Source organism: Rhea americana, unplaced genomic scaffold (genome assembly GCF_003343005.1).
Source record: "Rhea americana isolate MKP2758 unplaced genomic scaffold, rheAme1 scaffold_169, whole genome shotgun sequence".
NCBI lineage: Eukaryota > Metazoa > Chordata > Aves > Rheiformes > Rheidae > Rhea > Rhea americana.
In genome coordinates, this window is record NW_028185805.1 from 998,683 (window position 1) to 1,018,204 (window position 19,522).

General features: G+C 41.3%; 1 long non-coding RNA gene across 1 annotated transcript; it reads left to right on the forward strand.

Annotated features, from left to right (window-relative positions):
- The first annotated feature begins 1,238 nt into the window (after nucleotides 1–1,238).
- Nucleotides 1,239–12,165, forward strand: LOC146598189 (uncharacterized). The gene is made up of 3 exons (XR_014895308.1): nucleotides 1,239–1,382; nucleotides 8,505–8,600; nucleotides 11,949–12,165. It is a non-coding gene; the product is annotated as an uncharacterized LOC146598189 (long non-coding RNA).
- Nucleotides 12,166–19,522: the final 7,357 nt, after the last annotated feature.

The following is a 19,522-nucleotide window of genomic DNA, read 5'->3' on the forward strand; positions in this document are numbered from 1 at the left end:
TTCTGCTGCAACAAGCTGCTCCTTTATACACCTGGTGATAGCGCGCGTGAAACCTGCTGCACATATAGGCAGCCTCCCGAAGGCTTTGTCCCATAGGGCAGGCAGAGAGGGGTGGAGAGAGAGAGAGAAAAAAGTATGCTCTAGCACCTATTTCCTTCACAGACACTTTTCTGATGGGAACCTCAAGTCAGGCCAAAGAGGCTGGCAGTTTTTGAGAAAGAGGTCTCCGTCCACTGGGGCAGAGACATGAACAACACAAATAGCAAACTGCTCTGAGATGGAGAGCAGCAACCTTTAGGCACTGCAGCACGGGGTCATGTTCAAACCAGAGACCCGAGGGCGAAGGGCTCCATATCGCATCACAGACTTCTTAAGTCATCCAGCCCCTTCTTTGCAGAAGCTCTTGAAACATGAAAGAGTAGCGTGAAAGGGCTAGCATGATGTMACATCTTTTTTTCAGGCTATTACAGTGGCATTTGTGTTCTTCATTTCACAAAGTTGCTGAACTTCTTAAATTTATATACATTGTTGTTTATAAAGGCATATATATATTTCATACAACTATATATATAATACTTATATATGTATATAATGACTCTAAGTCAAATGTTGATTTCATGGGCAGATAAAACAAATAAATAAATAAAAGCAGTTCTCCTCATGCTGATAAGATTGCACTGGATTTACAGGGTAAGGGGGGACAGTCAAAGTGTCTGAATGGTATCGCCGACTCAGGCTTCCAACAAGCTCCTGCCATGCTCTGTCCACATGCTGCCCTAGACACCTGCTAGGAGCCCTGCAGAGCCACTCCCGCCCCCTCGGGGAAAGGAAAGGTTTCCCAGAGGGAGAGCAATCTCCGCATAAAGAGTGGGTGCAGGCAACTGCGCTCTGCAGGAGAACGAAACCAGAACTCAAATGTCAGGGGGTGAGCAGGGGACGTCACCAYGAGGATCTGAGGGACCAGTCGGCTCTTCTCGCCAAGTCTGGGCTGTCCCTGCAGCTGGGAAGTGAAACAGATGCCAACACCTCYGAGGGAGCAACCCCCGAGGAGGCACCGGAGAAAAGCACTGCTGAGTCTCCATCAGTCACTCTCCCTCACGGGGATTTCTGGCCCCAGGGACAGAAATAGTTTTTTTCTGCCCCTCCGCAGGTCRTGGTTTCACCGACCTGCTTCATCTCAGATAGCATGTGCTAGCCGAGGAGGGGGACGGTAACAGAATCCGTACACAGGGATTTCATTTGGAAAAAGAAATGTTCCTGCTATGCGGTAGCATTTGTAAAACAGGGTATTTTTAGCCTCCAGTCTCAGGGCACATGGGCAGCAGCCATAGCACCGAGCGCTATGTGGTAAGAGCTCCAGGGAAGCTGCTAGGGGAGGCCAGGTCAGTAATGCGGGACTTGGGTAGCAAAAATAAAGGTCTCAGGATTGTGTTTAGGTGGAAGATTATAATGCTTCCAAAAGAGCTGTTAGCTCCTGTTGGCTTAATAATTTAGTTGCGGCTGGATGGTTTCGGGGCTTAATGTCCGCTGATTTTTTTTATTCTGTCTCATGATCTGGGGCTGCAGTTTTAGTATAAGCAAAGAGTACAGGGCTGAGACTGCTGTTGAAGTGTTTTTGCAGCTGATCTACTGTAATTCAATAAACAGAGAAATTAAAATAATTTTGGTGGCTTTTGTCATTTAAGGTTTTGTTATCACTGCAAATCAAATAAAAAAAAAAGTTCACTTTGCCTTACCCTGTGTTCAGCTTAAAGCTAAGGGGTAGAAAGGATGCATTTATTACTTTGGACCTATCTTGACWGATCAAGAAATATTATTCAGATTACAGAAAATTATTTTGGGTGTTCCAATAGGGTAATTCAAAATAAACTGTTCAACCTCAAATGAAATGCACAGTTAATTCTCTGGGTGTTTAGTTCTCTTGCTGAACTTTGTTTCCTTTTATTTTAGGCCACTTTTAAAATGAAAAATGCCATTGTGAATCAAAAGGTCAAAAAGTTTCATTTGGAAAATGTCAAAATAAAACATTTTTACAGGCTTTTTTGAAGCAATATTTCATTAGAGACTATTGGAAGAAGAAGTTTCAAACTTTCTAAGATTTCCCCTGTTCTTCCTTTCTGATAGAAAGGCCATTTTGGGAGAATTACATCTCCTAAGAAAGTTTCTAATCCTAAGTAGAATGTTTAAATAATTAAATAAATAAAGGGAAAGTTAGAAGAAAAAAAATTATAGTATCAGACCACTTTAGCTCAGCTAAGCTGTGGTCTTTCTTACCACATGAATGAACACCTGAGAGCAAAGAATAGGGATTAGATGTCCTTGATAGGCAATGTTAGTTTGGAGAAAAAAATATAGTTCTCAAGAAGAAACAGGGGATATGCAGGAGCAGAATATATGAGAATTGTCATACTGCTCTCTAGAGCAGTAACTGTTCTACAGCTGAAGTTGCAGAAAAGCGCTGGATCTAGAAATATTTCTGTTCTTTATCCCTGTGACTGATTAAACAGGCTTCACAAGCTGCCAATAATTGTGCAGGCAGTTGCAYTTCTGTTACAGGAAAGGTGTTTTCATTTTGGTAGAGATTTTTTTTTTGCTCTGTCAGACCCCTACAGCATGATACTAGCAACCTCTCAAATCCAGACTTTCTGCTTTACCATAAACAATGAAGTAATCTTGGAGTCTTGACTTGRCTATCCTTATTCCCCGCTCTGTTCATGAAATATTTTGCTGTTTACAGCAAGAAAAAAAACTAAGTGTATGAACATTATTCTGTAGTCAAGGCTTCTCAGTGATTCCCAGCGAGGAAAATTTAGGATTAGAGATAATATTTGGTTTTCTGCTGTTGGATCCTTCCTCTGCTCTGTCCCTGCCTGACACCTAACCAGCAGTGATTAAATCAATGGGAATTAATCATATCCTGTGAAAGAAAAGTAGGCCTGTAGCTTGCCTTTTCTGTGTGATGGAATAATACAATCAACTTCAAAATTCATTTGTGATTGCTCTTGTCACAGGCTTTTGGCCAAATTAATCACTGTTACATGCAGGCAAATCCGGAACCATTCCCTCAACTTCATCTTTCAGCTCAGAAGGTACATTCCTTGTGCATGGTGTGTATCACAAATGAAACTGGGAAGAAGTCACAAAGTTTTCTTCTTAGACTACTGAAAATTTCTCACTGACCTGGAAACCTGAGCAAAGACCTGTGTTATCCATAAGCTAGAAAATTCCACACCTCTGGAGGAAAAACAAAAAATTTCAGAACAGCAAGACACCATTTCTGCATTTTTATGAAATACAAAAATTGCTTTGATGGAAAAAAAAAAAAAAAAAAATAAAAAAAAAAAAAAAAAAAAAAAAAATATTAATAAAAAAAAAAAAAAAAAAAAAAAAAAAAAAACACTTGGGGAGAAACAGGAAATTAGAACATTTCCCATCAACCCCCAGTGCCTTCAGAAGCCATAGCACAGTGGCCTCTCAGCCACTCCAAAACAAAGCTGGGAAGCACCCACTTACTGCGCCACGGAGGATCAATGGTCTGTGACAGCTCTGATCCCCCTAGTTATCTCTAGGGCAGCACAGCCTGGAAGGTCTCTCCTCCCCCTCCAATTGCAGCTTGGCTATTCCCTCATGAGAGTAAATAAATGCCAAGAACTAGCCAGGAAGCAAATCTGTTTTGTCATTAAATTAACCAAAAGTCAGTTTGAGAACTAAGAGAATGTAGCAAATTAACATACTCATTAGCTAATTATTGCTTGCCCTGGGCCAGAGGTAGAAGACTCTTGGCACCTGTGGCTRCAGCAAAGGAGGGCTCTTCTCCCGGCTGCTGTCAGAGAACAGCTGGGGGCTATGAGTAAGTGCCCACCTCTGCCCGACCACACACAACCAGCCCCACACCAGCAAGAAATGAAACCCCCTTGGAGGGTTTCCCTCACCCCCTTCATCTTAAATTCTTTATACCAGCTGTTCGAATATCTACCATATAGCTGGCCCAGATAATGTTTAGGATCCCTCACTGGGACTTCAGGCTGGGCTGGGAGTCACCAGAGGGCCATTCCCAGGTCTCCCAGGTCTGGATAAGTAAAGCAGGCACTGATTTTGCCACAGGGATTGGTGCCCCCTTCATGAAACCATACCAGTCCCTGCTGCATGGCAGCTGGGCTTGGTTTTGTATTTACTACCAGAGCCCTAAAGCGCCCATGCAACAGTGACCTCAGCCATGCACCTCATCAYGGCAGGATTAATTAATTGCAATGCAATTAATCTGATGAGGAGTGGAGGGACTATGCAGTGCCACCTGCTAGCTCTTGTGCTGAGTRGGGCATATGATCACTGTGTGGGGCCCCAAGGGACTGAGTCCCTTCCAGGGGAGCTTGTCAGGGGACTACAGGAGAGGCAGATTCATGTCTCTTTTCAACTAAACCAGCACATGGTGCTCACTCTTACAGATATCCTGATTGCAGTGATGTCTTTGTTCTGCAGCCTGGCTAACTTCTCTTATATTCATTGCTTTCAACACACTACATTTCAAAAAGCTGCATTTTTTTAAGAGAGAAGAGGAGAAAAAATAGAGTTAAGAAGAAAAAATATCCCAAGAGCAAATGTAAAAGCTGCTAACACATGAGATAAGTTCCACCGGGACCCAAGAAGTAGGTATAAATCAGAGACAAAATCTTCTATTTAATAAAATTAATAAAGATTTTATTAAATATTAATGAAAAAGGCTGGAGTCCATTGCCTCCCAGATGAGTACGAAGCAAAATTAAATATGTTATTTTTCTCCCTTTAATCTGATTGATTGGGGATAATTTTAAGGTTAAATATTTTTTGCCACTCTAAATGTGTATTTTAGAAGTGTGTTTCAGAAATGTGAATTTCAGAAAGTTTATATATTATAATCACAACTGGAATCTCACCATGGCAACAAGTTCCTCATGGAAACTGACCACAAAAAAATGTCCTTTTCCTTTCCTCAGAGGAATAAGGAGTGTGTCCTCTGACTACAAGACATTAGGTGCTCAGATTCCCTATATGTAGTTATGCTCTGCTACCAACGTACTACATGATCTTGAGCAAGTCACTTCATTTTGCAAAATTTGTATAGTATTGCCCCCACGATGTGAGTTCCTAAAAAACAGATGTATATGTGGAGTGAGCAGTTACCTTCAAACGTTGTTTTCCCAGCAGAAGAGAACCCACATGTCAAATGAAAAAGTATGTACTGGGAAGAGAAAAGAAGGACAAAGAGGTGCCTCTGATCCTTGCCTGTCCTGCATCCCTGGAACAATTGAGACTGGAAATGCCCTTTGGATGTCTCCTGTCCAACCTCCTGCTCAAGGCATGACTAACCTTAACCTTAGACAGGTTGCTCTGTCCAGTCAAATTTTGACTGTCTCCAAGGCTGGAGAGTCCACAGCCTTTCTGGGCACCTGCTGCAGTGCTGAACCACTCTTATGTGGACTTTTTCCCCTATATCTAGTCCAAATTTCACTTACTGTGACTGAAGCAAATACCGCAACTTTCCCTTTTATTGGATKCCACAGCAATTCCACAGAAAGACATCAAAGGCTGGGATACATTATTCTGTCCCCGTGAATCACTGCCCTAGATGAGGAGAGCACTGGAATACCAGCTGGGCAGAAGCACCATGTTTCTGCCGGATCAGACTGCCAGCTGTGATGGTCCTGCAGAGAGTGGCTTGGCRAAGGCAAGCAGTCCTGTCCTCCTAGTTCAGCCTGGAGGGAGCACCCAAAGGTTCCTCTCCCACATGGACCCTAGGGGCGGGCAGGGTTTGCCCTGGGATGTCAACGGCTTTCCTGGCCCGTGTGAAAACCCATTGGACTCCTTTGCTGAGAGGCATTTGGGAAAGACAAAGCATTATTTCATTTTCAAAGGGTTTAAATATTCTGCCTGCATACTGCCTTTATCAGCCTCAGTTCTTTTCATAGCCCTGCTGTCCAAAGTTATTGTTCATTTACTGTAGCTAATTCCTTCTGATGAGTTTCACAGCAAATACGGCTTCCCAAATACTTGCTATGCCAATCCTATAGATGCTGCTTTGCACATAAGGAAAAAAAACTAGGTRCATCCATCTTTAGGCAAATTAAAAATGAGAGCTACTTGGTGACTGCTCTGGACAAGCGTGGGCGTTTCTGGGTTGTGTTTGTTTTGGCTGGCAAAGCAGGAAACTGCTAGCATCCTTAAGGTTAAGAAAATGTGCTTGGACAGGGCATGATATTTTGAAGAGTGTTTTGACCTGAACCTGTGATTAAATAAAAAGGAAATAGCATTTGCAAAACAAGGAAAGAATCACTAAGATATTCAGGCCCTTGAAGGGAGAACTCTACTTTCACTTTTCTGGRCATTTTGCCTGTCAAATTATGAACTTATTTGTGGTGCTAAATACATTGCTTGTGTCTCCAAAAGATGCAGGAACTGCTGGCTTTTTTTCCAATGGAAGGGAGAAGTTGTTAATGATCGTAAAGGTTAAGAGACTGGCACAGTCAGAAGCCAGCACTTCTTTCTTTATTCATCCGCTGGACTCAGTGTGGGCTACCAGCATGCAGGATTCGCCATGTGATGGCCTACCTTCCTCAGAGAGCTCTTTGCATTTGCCCATGTGTGCCTGTACGTGCATCTATCTCTGTGTAAAAGAGGATTATGTCTGCCCCCGTAAGTTAGACAAAACTACAGGTATTATACTCAGACCAAAACCGCATGGTTGCACTAAGGGTAGGGATCCCAAAACAAACATTTTTGCTGGGCCTTTTCTTTATATAGGGCTAAGCCAGACTCTGAACTGCAATACACACCCAAGGACTTCACAAATGTTCCTTCAGCTCTGGCAGCCAAGGTCCCTAGAGGTGTGCAGAGGTAGTGTGTCCCAGGCAGGTTGGCCCTGGCCCCGGCCCAGTGCCCCCCAGCTGTGCAAGCAAGTAATCTCTCTGGGGTTGGCACGGGTGTGGAAGATGACCAAAAGTCTATTGAAGACCTTGAGCCTCAGGATCTTTAAGGTCTGCTGCAGTTCATAGCAAGGCCTGCAGGCACCTGGCATCAGAAAAGGCTGTGCAAAATTCAAACTCAGGCAACCCCTTGCCTGACATTTTGCCACCAGTGGAGTACAGAGAGGTCCCAGAGCACGTGGAGCAGCTCTTTCCAGTTCATGGTCACTAGCCCTGCTGCTCTTTCAAAAGGGAGAGGTGGTATCCTACCACCATGCCTGCGTTACCTCTGCTCTGATGTAGAGAAGAAATAACAAAAGAAACAGTTACTTCTCCCTTTCTACCCTATCTTTAGCTTGATGCTTCCTTTCGTCATCTGAGAGAGCTCTCTCTGAAGGGTGGACATGTGGCAGTGACCCTACAGAGGTTCATAACTTTGACCCTTTCACATGAAGTGAAGACCCTCTAGACTAAATCAACCTCTTTTCTCTAGCTCTTTGGAGGCTCTTTTAGAGAATAAGTGTGCGCATCCGCTTAGAAAATCCCATCCATTGAGAGCAGAAAGTATTGCCTGCTTAGGCAGTTAGGTGTAGGGAATTTTCCTCTACAGCTGTACCCACGCGAACCAAGMAATCAACTCTGCCTGGCTTTCCATTCAAGCTCCTCTCCAAGATACCCACAGGATACCATGTGGGCAAAAAAGTTGGAAGAAATTACAATAAACATTGCACTAAACCTTGTAACCCTTGACCCTATCATTCAGCTTTCYCTTTCTTTTTCCATCTGTTTAATTTCAAATATTCATCCTTCAAAGGAAAATTAAAAAAAGAAAAAAAGAATGTTTCTAAAAGGAAGAAAAAAACTTTTCAAAAATACAGATAAAATGTCACTGCTTGTTTGTGGAACTGAATGAATAAAATCAAAAAGTGTTCAGACAGAGGAAGAAATGCATTTATTGAGGTTTCATACTGTAGCAGTGTACTGAGACCTCTAATGAGACCATGTCCCAATATACTAAGCAGTCCTTCTCTATGTGAGGAGATGTATTTCCTGACCCCTTCTGAAATCCAAAGACACAGAGACAAAGTGTAGTGGTTTCTCTTTTACAGCAGGAAAAGTAATGCACTGAGAGATCAGGTCTCACATCTCAAAGCTCAGTGCTGAGCAACTTTGAACAGTGTATTTAGCCTGACTTACCCAGCCACACAGAATGTGTAGCAGAACGGGAGCTAAGTGTCAATCTCCTTAATCACAGGCCAGCACTTTAATTAGATGCCTACTCACATATCCTCTTGCATGTATCACTCATACCCATTGGGGCACAGAGTTTGTGATCAGGAAAGCCCCTAGCACTCTGTTGGTATTAGATAAATAGTAACGGCATTAATGGACTAAAATATTTACATAAAAGATGAACTGTTGTAATTTCTTCTCTATATGACTCAAGTTAACWGTATTTTCTTTTCTTGAAGGGATACTGCTTTGAAAGGATCGAGAACACCTCTGTAAAAGTGGGAGGAGGGACTTTGTATAATAATAAGCCTTTCCCCCTCTAATTTTTTTCAGTTGGCTGCACAGTCTTCTCCTGTCTTTTGATGGCACCTCTTAACAAAAACATGAAAAGGATGAACATAAGCTCTTCCACTTCCAGTAACAGGACGGGTATGAGCCCAATGAGAAAACTTCATTTCATAAAACCTCCCTGCTGAAATCTACCCTACCTCAGTGTTTATCAGCTTCTCTGTCTTATTGTCTAGTTAAAATGGAAATAGCTCAACTCCAGCTTCTTACTCATCAAGTCATGTGGATGACAATGTCAACTGACATCAGTTTTCATAAGCTAAAAAAGCTGCCCTGGGGTAAGCAGCAGTGAGACCAATCAGATTTAGTGATTAATATTTCCTGCTTCAGAAAATAAAAAGATGCACATGCAGTTAAAATAGACTTCACTGACAAAAATGACTTGAGAGAATAGCTGGGAAAGTATCAAGTTTCTGAATAAGGGACCAATGTCTTGATTCTTAAGTGGCATTTTCCATGCAGAAATGAAGTTTTCTGGTTGTGTTATATAGATAGACAAGCCTTAAAGAACAAAAAAAGAAGGTACCTCCTGTTGCCCTGCAGCCATGTCCATTACCTAAGCCTCTGTAAAAAGAGGCCTCCCCTTGGTACTTGCACTGAAATTGTTTACACTAACTCCAGCCAAAAAATATTCCTCTTCCCTTTCACCTTGGATGTATTCTTTAGAATTCCTGCAGCATTCCCAGTGTGGCTCTGAAAAATATCACTCTCTTATTCTGCTTTTTTTATTATTATTATTCCTTTTACCCACCAACAGCTTTCATTTTGCTTTCCTTGCCTGGCCACCTGAAAGAAAGGCTTACTGTCTTTCAAACAGGGCTTGCAGAGTTCGAGTGAGAAGGTGTTATAACAATGCTGAACCACTGCACTATCAAAATAGAGTGATTCAGCTAATGAACAGACAAACTTCAAACATAGGACACATGCCAGTGATTTTGGTATGCTAATGCCAGATATAGCAGTCTTGCATCAGGCTTACTGTCTCTTCTGGAGTTTTATTTTAGGATATTTATTCTTCAAAGCTTTGAAAAGAGGAAAGGCTCTTTCTCTCTCCTCAACATTATCTTGAACAGGCATAGGGTTAAAACACCCCTTTATATACCTATATGTCTCTCTAACAGCTTTAACTACATTTGCCTTTTCTCAGCTTTGCATGAAGAAGGGAGTGAGAAGGAATACTTAGGCCCTCAATAACCAGTTCTGGTTCTGTAGAGATTTTTCTTAAGCTTGATGCAGAAAACTCCAGATAGCCATTGCTGTCCAGTGGAAAATCTGGGCCAGTGAAGTGGCCCAGTGAAAGGTCTGCTCTTGCAGCTTTTATTTCCTGCTTTCACACTATTCTCAAGACACAAATGGTATGGAAAGCCATCAGATCTTCTCATGTAGGAGCCTCACGGCTTGCAAATCAGATCTGCAATGTGACACAGAACATCTCTCACCTCTCTCTCTTCAAGACTGAGGCTGTTAGAAGAAGCAGAGGGCATTGTTTGGGTGACCTGTCACCACCAGCTTGGTCCTCAAGGAGTTTTGGATTCTGGAGTAAATCTGAACAGTTCTAGGACTGTAAGATGCAGTTATCAGGAGCTCACTTGGTCCCTGACAGGCTGCTGAGCCTTCCTGAGCCAGAACTTTCTAATAAAGAAAGAAAGGTGAGTCCAACAGTAGAGGACTGGAAACAGAAAAACAAACCTTTKAAAGAGGAATGAATAAGAACTAGAGAGATGAGACCCAGGTGGCAGAAGAGGAGAAAGAATCCTATTAAATAATGAAAACTTGAGCAGTGAGAGACAGGTTTGTCAGAACAGAAGGAAAGGGAAACCAGGTTTATGAACAGAAAAAATATAAGTAACTAAAAGCAGAGGACAAAGCATTAGGAGCCAAAAGGGGCAGAGCAAGGCACTAAGATCAAAGAGAGTGCTTTATGGAAGTTGAAAGCACAAGCGAAAAGTAAAAGCCAGGGAGAAATCCTATCCTAGGGCAACTCCAAAGCTGAGAATTTGGTATTTCACAACACAGGATGTAAAATGTCTGACCTGGCTATCTGGAGAAAAAAAAARAAAAAAAAAAAAAAAACATTTTTTTTGCAGAAAAAATCCTGCCTACCAGTTTGAAATACAGTATGGCTACTGTATTTTTTAATCCTTCTTGATTTTTTTCCTGACATCCTATCAGGTCCAATTTCATGGTGATTCCTCAGTCCCACACGTTTAGGTGGGCAGATAGTTCAATAGAGTGAAAGAATGAAATCACGTTGCATATTGTTGAGGCATATAATTGCTTGGAGTATTTCCCGTGTCATGAGGTGGAAGAGACAGTTACACAGGGATTATATCATCCAAGCACACATGGCAAAAGAATATATTAAGAGACAAATTTTAAATGTACATCTCAGGTCATGACTTTCAAYAGAGCTTGATTTGCATTTGGACATATAAAAAGTGTCCAATATTTTACACACATTGAAACTTATCTCAAGAATGGAATGAAATGTTCATTTGAGGGTGGTAAAGGTTTATGGTGATTCCTGAAGGTCACTATAAATTAGAAACCTGGATTTTTTCTCTCCATCGCATGCTCTTAGTTCCTCTAATTTACACTCCCTTCCCCCTAGAGGATTAGCAAATAAATTCCTTTAATTTAAATGGGTTGTCAAAATATAACACAGTCAGCTTCAGCTCATGTGTTTCAGCTCAGGAGCAGAAACAGTCCTTGAAGAGAGCTCTGAAAATCGCACTACTAGCAGAGCTTTCAATTAGGGCCACTGGGGTAGCTTCAATGATTTTAAACTTAGTTCATGGTTAATAAATGTCTTTTATAAAATGTCTTTCCTCTCCCTTCTGTTCTACCACCTGTGGGTTTTGTGATTCTGATACCATTCTGCTTTCACAAGGTTCATCYTGATTAGTGGGGCTGAAAAAGAGTATATGTGGGTATACATATGAGGGTATGTGCATGCGTGTGCGTTCACCTGTCTGTGCACAGCACATAACTTGTTAGCTTCCACCYTCTAAAGCAGCTTTTCATTCCTGTTGAGATAAACCCACAGTGAAGTTTAGAAGTCTTTGCTATTAAACAGGAAAAGGGCCGTTTCAAATCCGTCACTCCATCACAGTATGGTATTCCCCCCTAATAAAGGTCACTTTGAGAGAAGATATTAAAATGACTCAAYACTTGAACTTGTCCAAAAAGCCAAGGAACTTGTTCACTATGCAGTGGCCCTATAATGACCTCATGTACAACACATGCAACTTCCACTGGCTTAAGTTGGTGTCCTGTGTATAGAACACAGTTTTACTGTGTTAGAGGACTACATCAAGTACATCTGTGGTTTAATTTTACAAATCTTATACTCATTTTTAATCTTTTTTTATAAGCATTAATAAAGTATTGAGTGAGGCTTTAAGAAATGTGCTTTTTTTTTCCATCCAGGCATTTCTCAAGGCACAGTGACCAAGATGATACACACACCAGCGAATGGAAGAGTTGTTCAAGCAGTACTATCTTCTACCTTGAACAGACATGTTCATAGCAATGCTCTGAAATAAATCTAGTCCCAGTGATTATTTGCTTCAAAGTGAGGAATAAGCCTTTTTTCTATTTCTTTTGAAAAATATTGGAGACTAAAGAGATAATTTAGAACTTTTCTTGCCCTGAACTCAATTTTGTTAGTTCTCAGGAAAGCAACTAGTTTGGAAAGTAGAGAATTGATGTTCCACGTCTCCTTTCAAAGGCACACCATGGTTACCGGCTTTGCAGGACTGCTGAATGAATCACTGTTTTGTGCCACCACTTATACACAGCTGTGCTGTCACTGCACAGAGTTTTTCTAAGCATCAACATCCAAATCCGGATTAAAAGGGAATCCCAAACAAATTCATCTACTTCCCTCATGATTCACCCTCTTCCTTGTCACCATCCTGCCTGCAATGCAGAGACAGAGAAGGAAAGCAGAAAATAAAAACAGCAGCCCAGTACATCCTCAGATCTGAAAAGTTGAGGCTATTTCACACATAGAAAACAATCACAAAGTCTTGCTTGAATCTGAAGTTTCTAATGCACTTTTTAAAGTTTAAGGTCCTTTATTTTCCCCAAACCAAGTTTATAATTCTAGTATTAAAACATCAAATCTGTCTGCCTGATATAAAAAGCCATTTTCTTTCTTCCCCYTTTTTTTTTTAACTCCCCCTCATCAGTCGACAGCACTTGCCGCTGGTGCCTCAACAGTAGCTATGACTGTGTCTTAATGAAAAAAAGATGTATAAAATATTACCATAACCTCAGAGGCATGAGTAAAGCCCTTATTAGAATTCRGGACCTACAGCTGGAACTTTCGGCTCGGGGTGGGAGATAAAGTTAACTATTGTTAGCGCACAAGTGGCTCAGACTTCCTGGCAACTGAAGTGAATTACTCAGCCCTTTATGCAGAGTTTCAGAAACAGTTCACTGTTTCACAACAAAAAAGGCATTCAGGCAGGCATTCAGGCAGGGAAAGATGGTCTCCCCGGGCTCTAGAAAGCTAGCTTTAAGACAGTGAATGGACACTGGAGCCTCATAAGTGAATGACCACTGTGGGAAAGGGTGATGATGTCAGCCTGAATGCATTTCCAATGGTTTTGTCCCACTTTTCATTGCTTTTGCACTCTCCCTCACTCTCTTTCTCTGTCTCAATCTGTCCCCTTCCTGTTCTTTTGAGGCCATTATTTTAAAAGTTTAGAACTCACATCAACACCAAGGACCCACTGCGACATTGTTGCCATGGCAATGCTTCTCTGCACTTTTGTTTGCATATGAAAAAATGGGGGGAAGCTGAAAAGAAGATGAAAAAGTGAGACATGGAGGGAGAGCAGAAGAGGGAGCGTCAGTGTGCTGCAGCTTGGAGTTGGGGCTAAGAGACTGAGGGGCAAAAGAAAACTGGGGGCACCAGGAGGGGAACTGATGAAACCAGCAGGGATCTGGGGTCCTTTGAAAAACAAATTTGTAATCCTTCACACTGCACATGTTTGAAAGGATCGGCACTTTTGAAGGCCTAGAGAAGAATCAGAATAATGTTCTTAGCTAAGCCTTCAGAAAGAACAGAGCCGTGCTTTGGAAAACATAACCAATTACATAAGTTTATCAAAAGCTTTCAAAGGCTTCTCTGTCCTCGACCAAAAAGAGAAAAAAAAAAAAAAAAGAAAAGAAAAAAAGTGGTGGGGTTAAGGAGGGAGAAGGCTGCTAAGTGCATTTACCAATGGTAGCAAGCAAACAGTAAACAAGCTCACATACTCCAAAGCGGCATGGCCTGCCACTCCAGGCTCCCATGCTCGCAAAGCACAGGCTTCAGCAACAAGTCCTAAGAAGCATCTTTGCAAAAAAAAAACAATGAGCATGTAAATAACCGGGCAAAACAGAGCAAGGCACTCGATACACGCTTGCCCCTTGTAAATAAACCATKGTGTTCAATCCCCCCCTGGCCTGCAAGCCCACCTGGTTTGCTTCCCGCCTTCCATGAAATACTTGCTATTCATACAGATAAACGTATGCAGGCTTGGCTAAGCCTGTCCTGAGGCAAAATTATAGGATAACAGCATTGCGCAGACAGTGAGCATTACAGCTCGGACCACACTACGTTCATAGTGTGCTGAGGTTTTTGATGCTAATATGTCTAAGAATGTAAGTGTACGTGCTGCACAAACATGCCTTCACAGCAATCACCTCACAGAAGCTTTCTACTGTCGAACCTCCTTGCAACTCACTTTCACCAGGACAATCAGTACAGACAAAAAAAGAYAGCTTTTCCTAGCAGATAGGTAGCACAAGTTCACTATGCTGCTGTAAAAAACACAGGAGACCGGGGTAGCTTTATTGTTAAGTTAACTAGGCAAGGGAAGGCTGCTGGCCTCACCTATCTTTATATTGTTGCTTTCTTTTCCTCCCTCAGACAGCAAATAAACTTGTGTAGCCAGAGGTAAAAGCACAGCGCAGGCAATGTGCTTTAGTTTTGCCATGAAGTAAATTCACTAAGATTTGCTCTATAACTGATGTGAGGCAGCCTTAAGTGAGTTTTTCACTGGTAAAATTTAGAATCCCTGTCTTCAGTGCATTTTTATCATGGAATAATTCTTGCATATGATAATACACAGCTTTTTAATCTTGAAAAGGATAGGCTGGTGGAGACCTTGTACTAAACACAGGTTCCCTGTCTCCAGATAGGATTTAGTAGTGAGGTACCTTTCCTAGTTCCTCAATAGTTATCATCTGGTTAAAACCAAACCAGACAAAATCAAACCTTTGTGCCAGAGCTGAAGACAGCAAACACAAATCCTGCCTTCTTCAAAACTATGTAAAACTTACTAAACCGTCTGCAGTCAGCCTCACAGTATGACATTCACTTTCTGACCTTGTGAGGACACCTATGCTCTTGAACTCCAAAGGCCCTTCTGAAAGCTCCTATCATAAAGATGATCCACAAAGGATATTTCTAATTGATTTTATGAGGTAAAGAAAGAGGACATTTATTTCCATGAGGTGTTTTTCTCCTTTTTTTCTTCTGAAAGAATGCAAATAGTGTATCTTGTGCCACTTGGCTTTAGTAGGGAGCTACAGGACTCAGATCTTGTCTACATGATAAACAGGACCTAGGAAAGCGTATGGCGCTATGTTTYCATAATTGTCTTAGACTCGTTTAAGATTAAGCTGCCACCAAAGGGATATTCTGCCTTCTTGCAGAGGACTAGACTATGCTTTCTGATGGCTGTACAATCTCTGATGAGCTTAAGATGACCATGAAGCCCCTTCTCAGCCACCTTTTGCTTTCTTGGATAATGAAGATTGGAGTGAATAATGTTAATACGAATGCCTTGGTTCATTAGAAGTCAATTCACAGCCTTCAGTAAGCTCACATACTGCCAGTACGAAAGTTACTTCACATAGACTTTAGCCAAAATAATAACAGTGTGATTTACAGTTGATGCAAATATATCAATATCATTAATCACGTAGACATGCCACTGAAAATGTATGTGGTCCCTGTGTCCCCACCACTGCAGGGACAGAGGTACTAACTCCTTGACAGTTGTGCTGTTTACCTAAATTGTTAATCCACTGAAGATAAATAGGTGTTAAGAAAAACACCAGAGTTTTAAACTGCCTGCCTGAGGTGTTTCCTCTTGTAGTTTCCCTTCACTTGAGTTCTTCTGACTTCATCATTTTCTCACCCACAATAGGCTTGAATCACCATTATAAAAAAGATTTGTCAATGTAAAGAAATGAAATATGTAAATACTTTTCAGTAAACTATTGAAAAAAAAAAATGAAAAGGGTGCAAATCTATTTTCCCAGTCACCTCTAATTCCCATTCTGACTTTAAGCAAATCTAATCAGTCATGTGCTCACAAGCCTTGCATTGTCCCAAATGCCCCACAACAAGGCCCCCCTACCCTATGGAGCACTGGGTAAGGAACAGCCCTCATGGGAACGCACATGTAGATACAGCTCAGGGGTGCAACTGCCTGGGAAAGATCCCCCACTTTCCCCCAAAATATTGTTTCCACAATCCCCTGCAATAGATAGTTTGCTGTGTCTAGATGGCTCACGCCTACTTGAATAGCCCTGGGCATCCACACTAACAAACATGGAGCACCAACTATTCCCTACCATGGCCCTGGGAAAATCTCTCCTCTGATCTCTCCTCTACAGCAGATACACTGGTGGGTCTCATGGGCTTCAGTGGACTCAGTGTGCTATAGGATAGMGGTTAGCAGGAAAGACCTGCCTACAGTGGCAGGTAATAGCAGACATCGGAAATACAACCCCCATTAGACTCAATGGGGATGCAAGCAGTTGTGAAAATAAATATGTGACTAAATAGAAGTTAACATTTTGATCGTTTGAATTGCCCCCCAAAATTTTAAGAATTTAACTACTTTATGAAGTTTAAATCTTTTGAATGTTTGTCTATATTCTAGATGCAAATATGTGCCAAACTATTTCAAAAACCTGCAGGACAAAGAAGTGTGTTCTGTCAGCTTTGCTTGAAGGTTGTCTAAAGGTTGGACTGTCTAATCTGGCACTATGCTCTTAGTAAGCATCTAGCATCATCTTTTTCCCTCACTCATCACAGAAAAGCTCATACCATTAGGAAGTTCCAGTCATTTAAGATATTGCTCTAAGAAATAACGGATGTATCAGCTAAATTTGAACCAATTCAGTGAAATAACCTCCAAGTTTGAGTTGGATAAAAATCACAGGAAATAAACAGCTATGAAGGCAGAAGGCCAAAATAAGATTTAAAAAGCTTTTGAATTCTATCCAGACAAGATCAGAGAAAATTAAAATGATTTTCTAAGAGCTAGCTCCTAGCAGGTATTTTAAAGTAGTCTCTCCTGAAACCTCCCTCTCTCTACTTCGATCTCTCACAGATTTGCTGTGGATATGGTTAATTAGATTCTGAAAAGAGAAACTTTAAGAATATAATCTACCTTCTTATATAACATTCCTATCACCTTATATCTGAGTTGCTCACAGACACTAAATTTCTCTCCCTTCCATCTTTTACCCTCCATGAGATGAGGAAGTAGGCTTTCCCAGTTTTCCACTGGGAGCTGTGAAATTCTTGGTGTCTCAGAGACTAGATCTCTGTCTGTTGTCTGCAGCTGCCTTCACTTACAGAGATATTTCCTTTTATCTCCTCCCTTTCCCTAGCTTAGACCATGGTGGAAAAGTTGGGTTTCCCCTCCAAGTCCTTTCTCCCTTGCCTTCCCATTCTTTATCCACTGCACAGCACTGGAGGCGATATTTCTTTTCTTCCCTCTGTCCATGTTGTCAAGCCTTATCCCTCCAACTCTTCTCCTTCAGCCTTCCCCTCTAATTTTGGGTCTAGATTCTCTTGCTTCTTTTCCTCACAGTTTTTCACCTGTGACTTCAACTTCAATACTGATTATCTTGGTTTGCAGCTGTATGTGTTGCTCCTTCGTATATTCATTGCACTTGCACCTAATTTGTAACTTCTCCCACCCATCAAAAGGACCAGTCACTTGACTGGTCACTCTTAGCCAAACACTACATTTATCCAAATGCGTTGTTGCTGCTCCTTCTTTTATAGTTCATCTATGTTAATGGTTCATCCACTTCTGCTCTACCTCGTTGCCTTTTGTTCCCTGCCTTCTACCAACATGATCATTTGCACAATCACCACAGAAGCAGTACAAAGGGGCTGCACACTTTGGTTACCAAATGGAGATCAGTATGTCCAAGGTCCTCTGGTAACTATCATTTCCACATATCCCAGCATGGTCTTCTCCATATGTTTAATGCTACCACAGCTGCAGCAGGAACTGGGAGAGATTTTACGAGTAGTGGTAGAAGAAGGATCAATATGGGAACTCACTGTGGTAGGTGACATGCTAGGACCAAAGGAAAGGAATGCACATGCTCTGGCCATTTTGCTACCTTTTCTTTTTCAGATTTCATTATCTCCATACCTAATCTCACCGATTCCTCTCCAAATAAATTTATCAAGATATACTACAATTTTTCCTCTTTTTCTTATTTATCTTCTACCCATTTCAGCTGCAAAAGTTTCTTGTTTGCTGTCTGTCTCTGACCACACTGCTTGCTCCAGATGCTTCATCTGATGTCATGACCTCTTTTGTGGCCTCCTTATAGCCTATTCTTATTCAGCATCTTAGTCTCCTCTAGCTCTTCTCTCACAGTCAGTCCTATCTTGAAAAAAAAAAAAAAATAAAAGGCAACCCCATCTCTATTTGCTGCTCCAGTCCTCCATCCCCGTCATCCTTTTCACCTTCAGTTTTTATTACATATACTGTTACAGTTGAAGTTTGAAATCTTTACCTTCAAATCTACCCTAAACACCTTCCAATACCTTTTCTAGCAGTTCATAGAAAAAAAATAAGGACCMAAGTGACCTCATGGTAGTCAAACATTTCTTGACTTCTCAGGTGACTATAACACAGCTGAACTCTTATTATCCCATTACTTTCAGGTTTCTCTGCTCCCTATTTCTTTCTCTAACAGTTCTCTTCAGACGTTCTTTGGAGGATTTTCTCATTTTTCTTCAACTTTCTGAGAGTCTGCCCTAGATTACCTTTTYTCCTTCAAAGTGTACTAGGGTAATCCCAGCCACATGCAGTTTTATGGCATTTTATGTTGTTTCTCAAAAGATGCTGAGAAACACAATATGATTTCTGTTATATTACATATAGTAACATGGTTATTATTATCACCYGGAAGGCTGCTGTGTTGGTGCTTAAATGTGAGTAGAAATCTTGAAAATCTGCATTCAGATTGTTTGTCTATGGTCATGAAAGAAAGATGTAACAAAACTAGAACAGAACTAATATTTCTGCTTTATCTTGTTCTCTTCTTGTTCCTCTTCAAACCATTGTTCACATTGACACTATTCAAAGTGTACAGAATTCCTTCATTGNAAAAAAAAAAAAAAAAAAAAAAGTTCATAGTTCTTGGCTTTCAGTATGCCTGTTTCTCTTTTCATATGTCTCACTCTCTGGAAATACTTCATTTCTTGTACAAACATCTCACTACCAGGTTAAGGTCTTGCTTCTCTTTGATCTTTCCATGGCACTAGGAGTGCTCCTGAAAYGCTTGGCAGTTAATAGCTGATCATTGATTTAAGTGGGAAGTGAGGAACCTGAATATTTTATCGGATCTGGGCCATAGTCCCCCCTTAGGGAGCTTTTATCCACATAAACTCAGAGCTGTCTGCATAGCATGCAAAGGGTATCTTGCTCTGCTCAAGAGATCTATAATAAAAATGCTGACAGACTGTATCTAGTCTCATATTATAGGAACAGACAGAGAGAAATCAGGTCACTTCTGCTCTATCAAGAGTTTTTCTTCATCTTTGGAACAGGGCGAACACCAGACTTCTGCTTCGAGTTAAGCAGCTTTAAGGCACCAAATATCACAGAGTAATACAGGCTCTCTAACTCTGAAAATACCTTAACCAGTCAGTGCCATCACTCTGTGGAGCACAGATCCCCCAT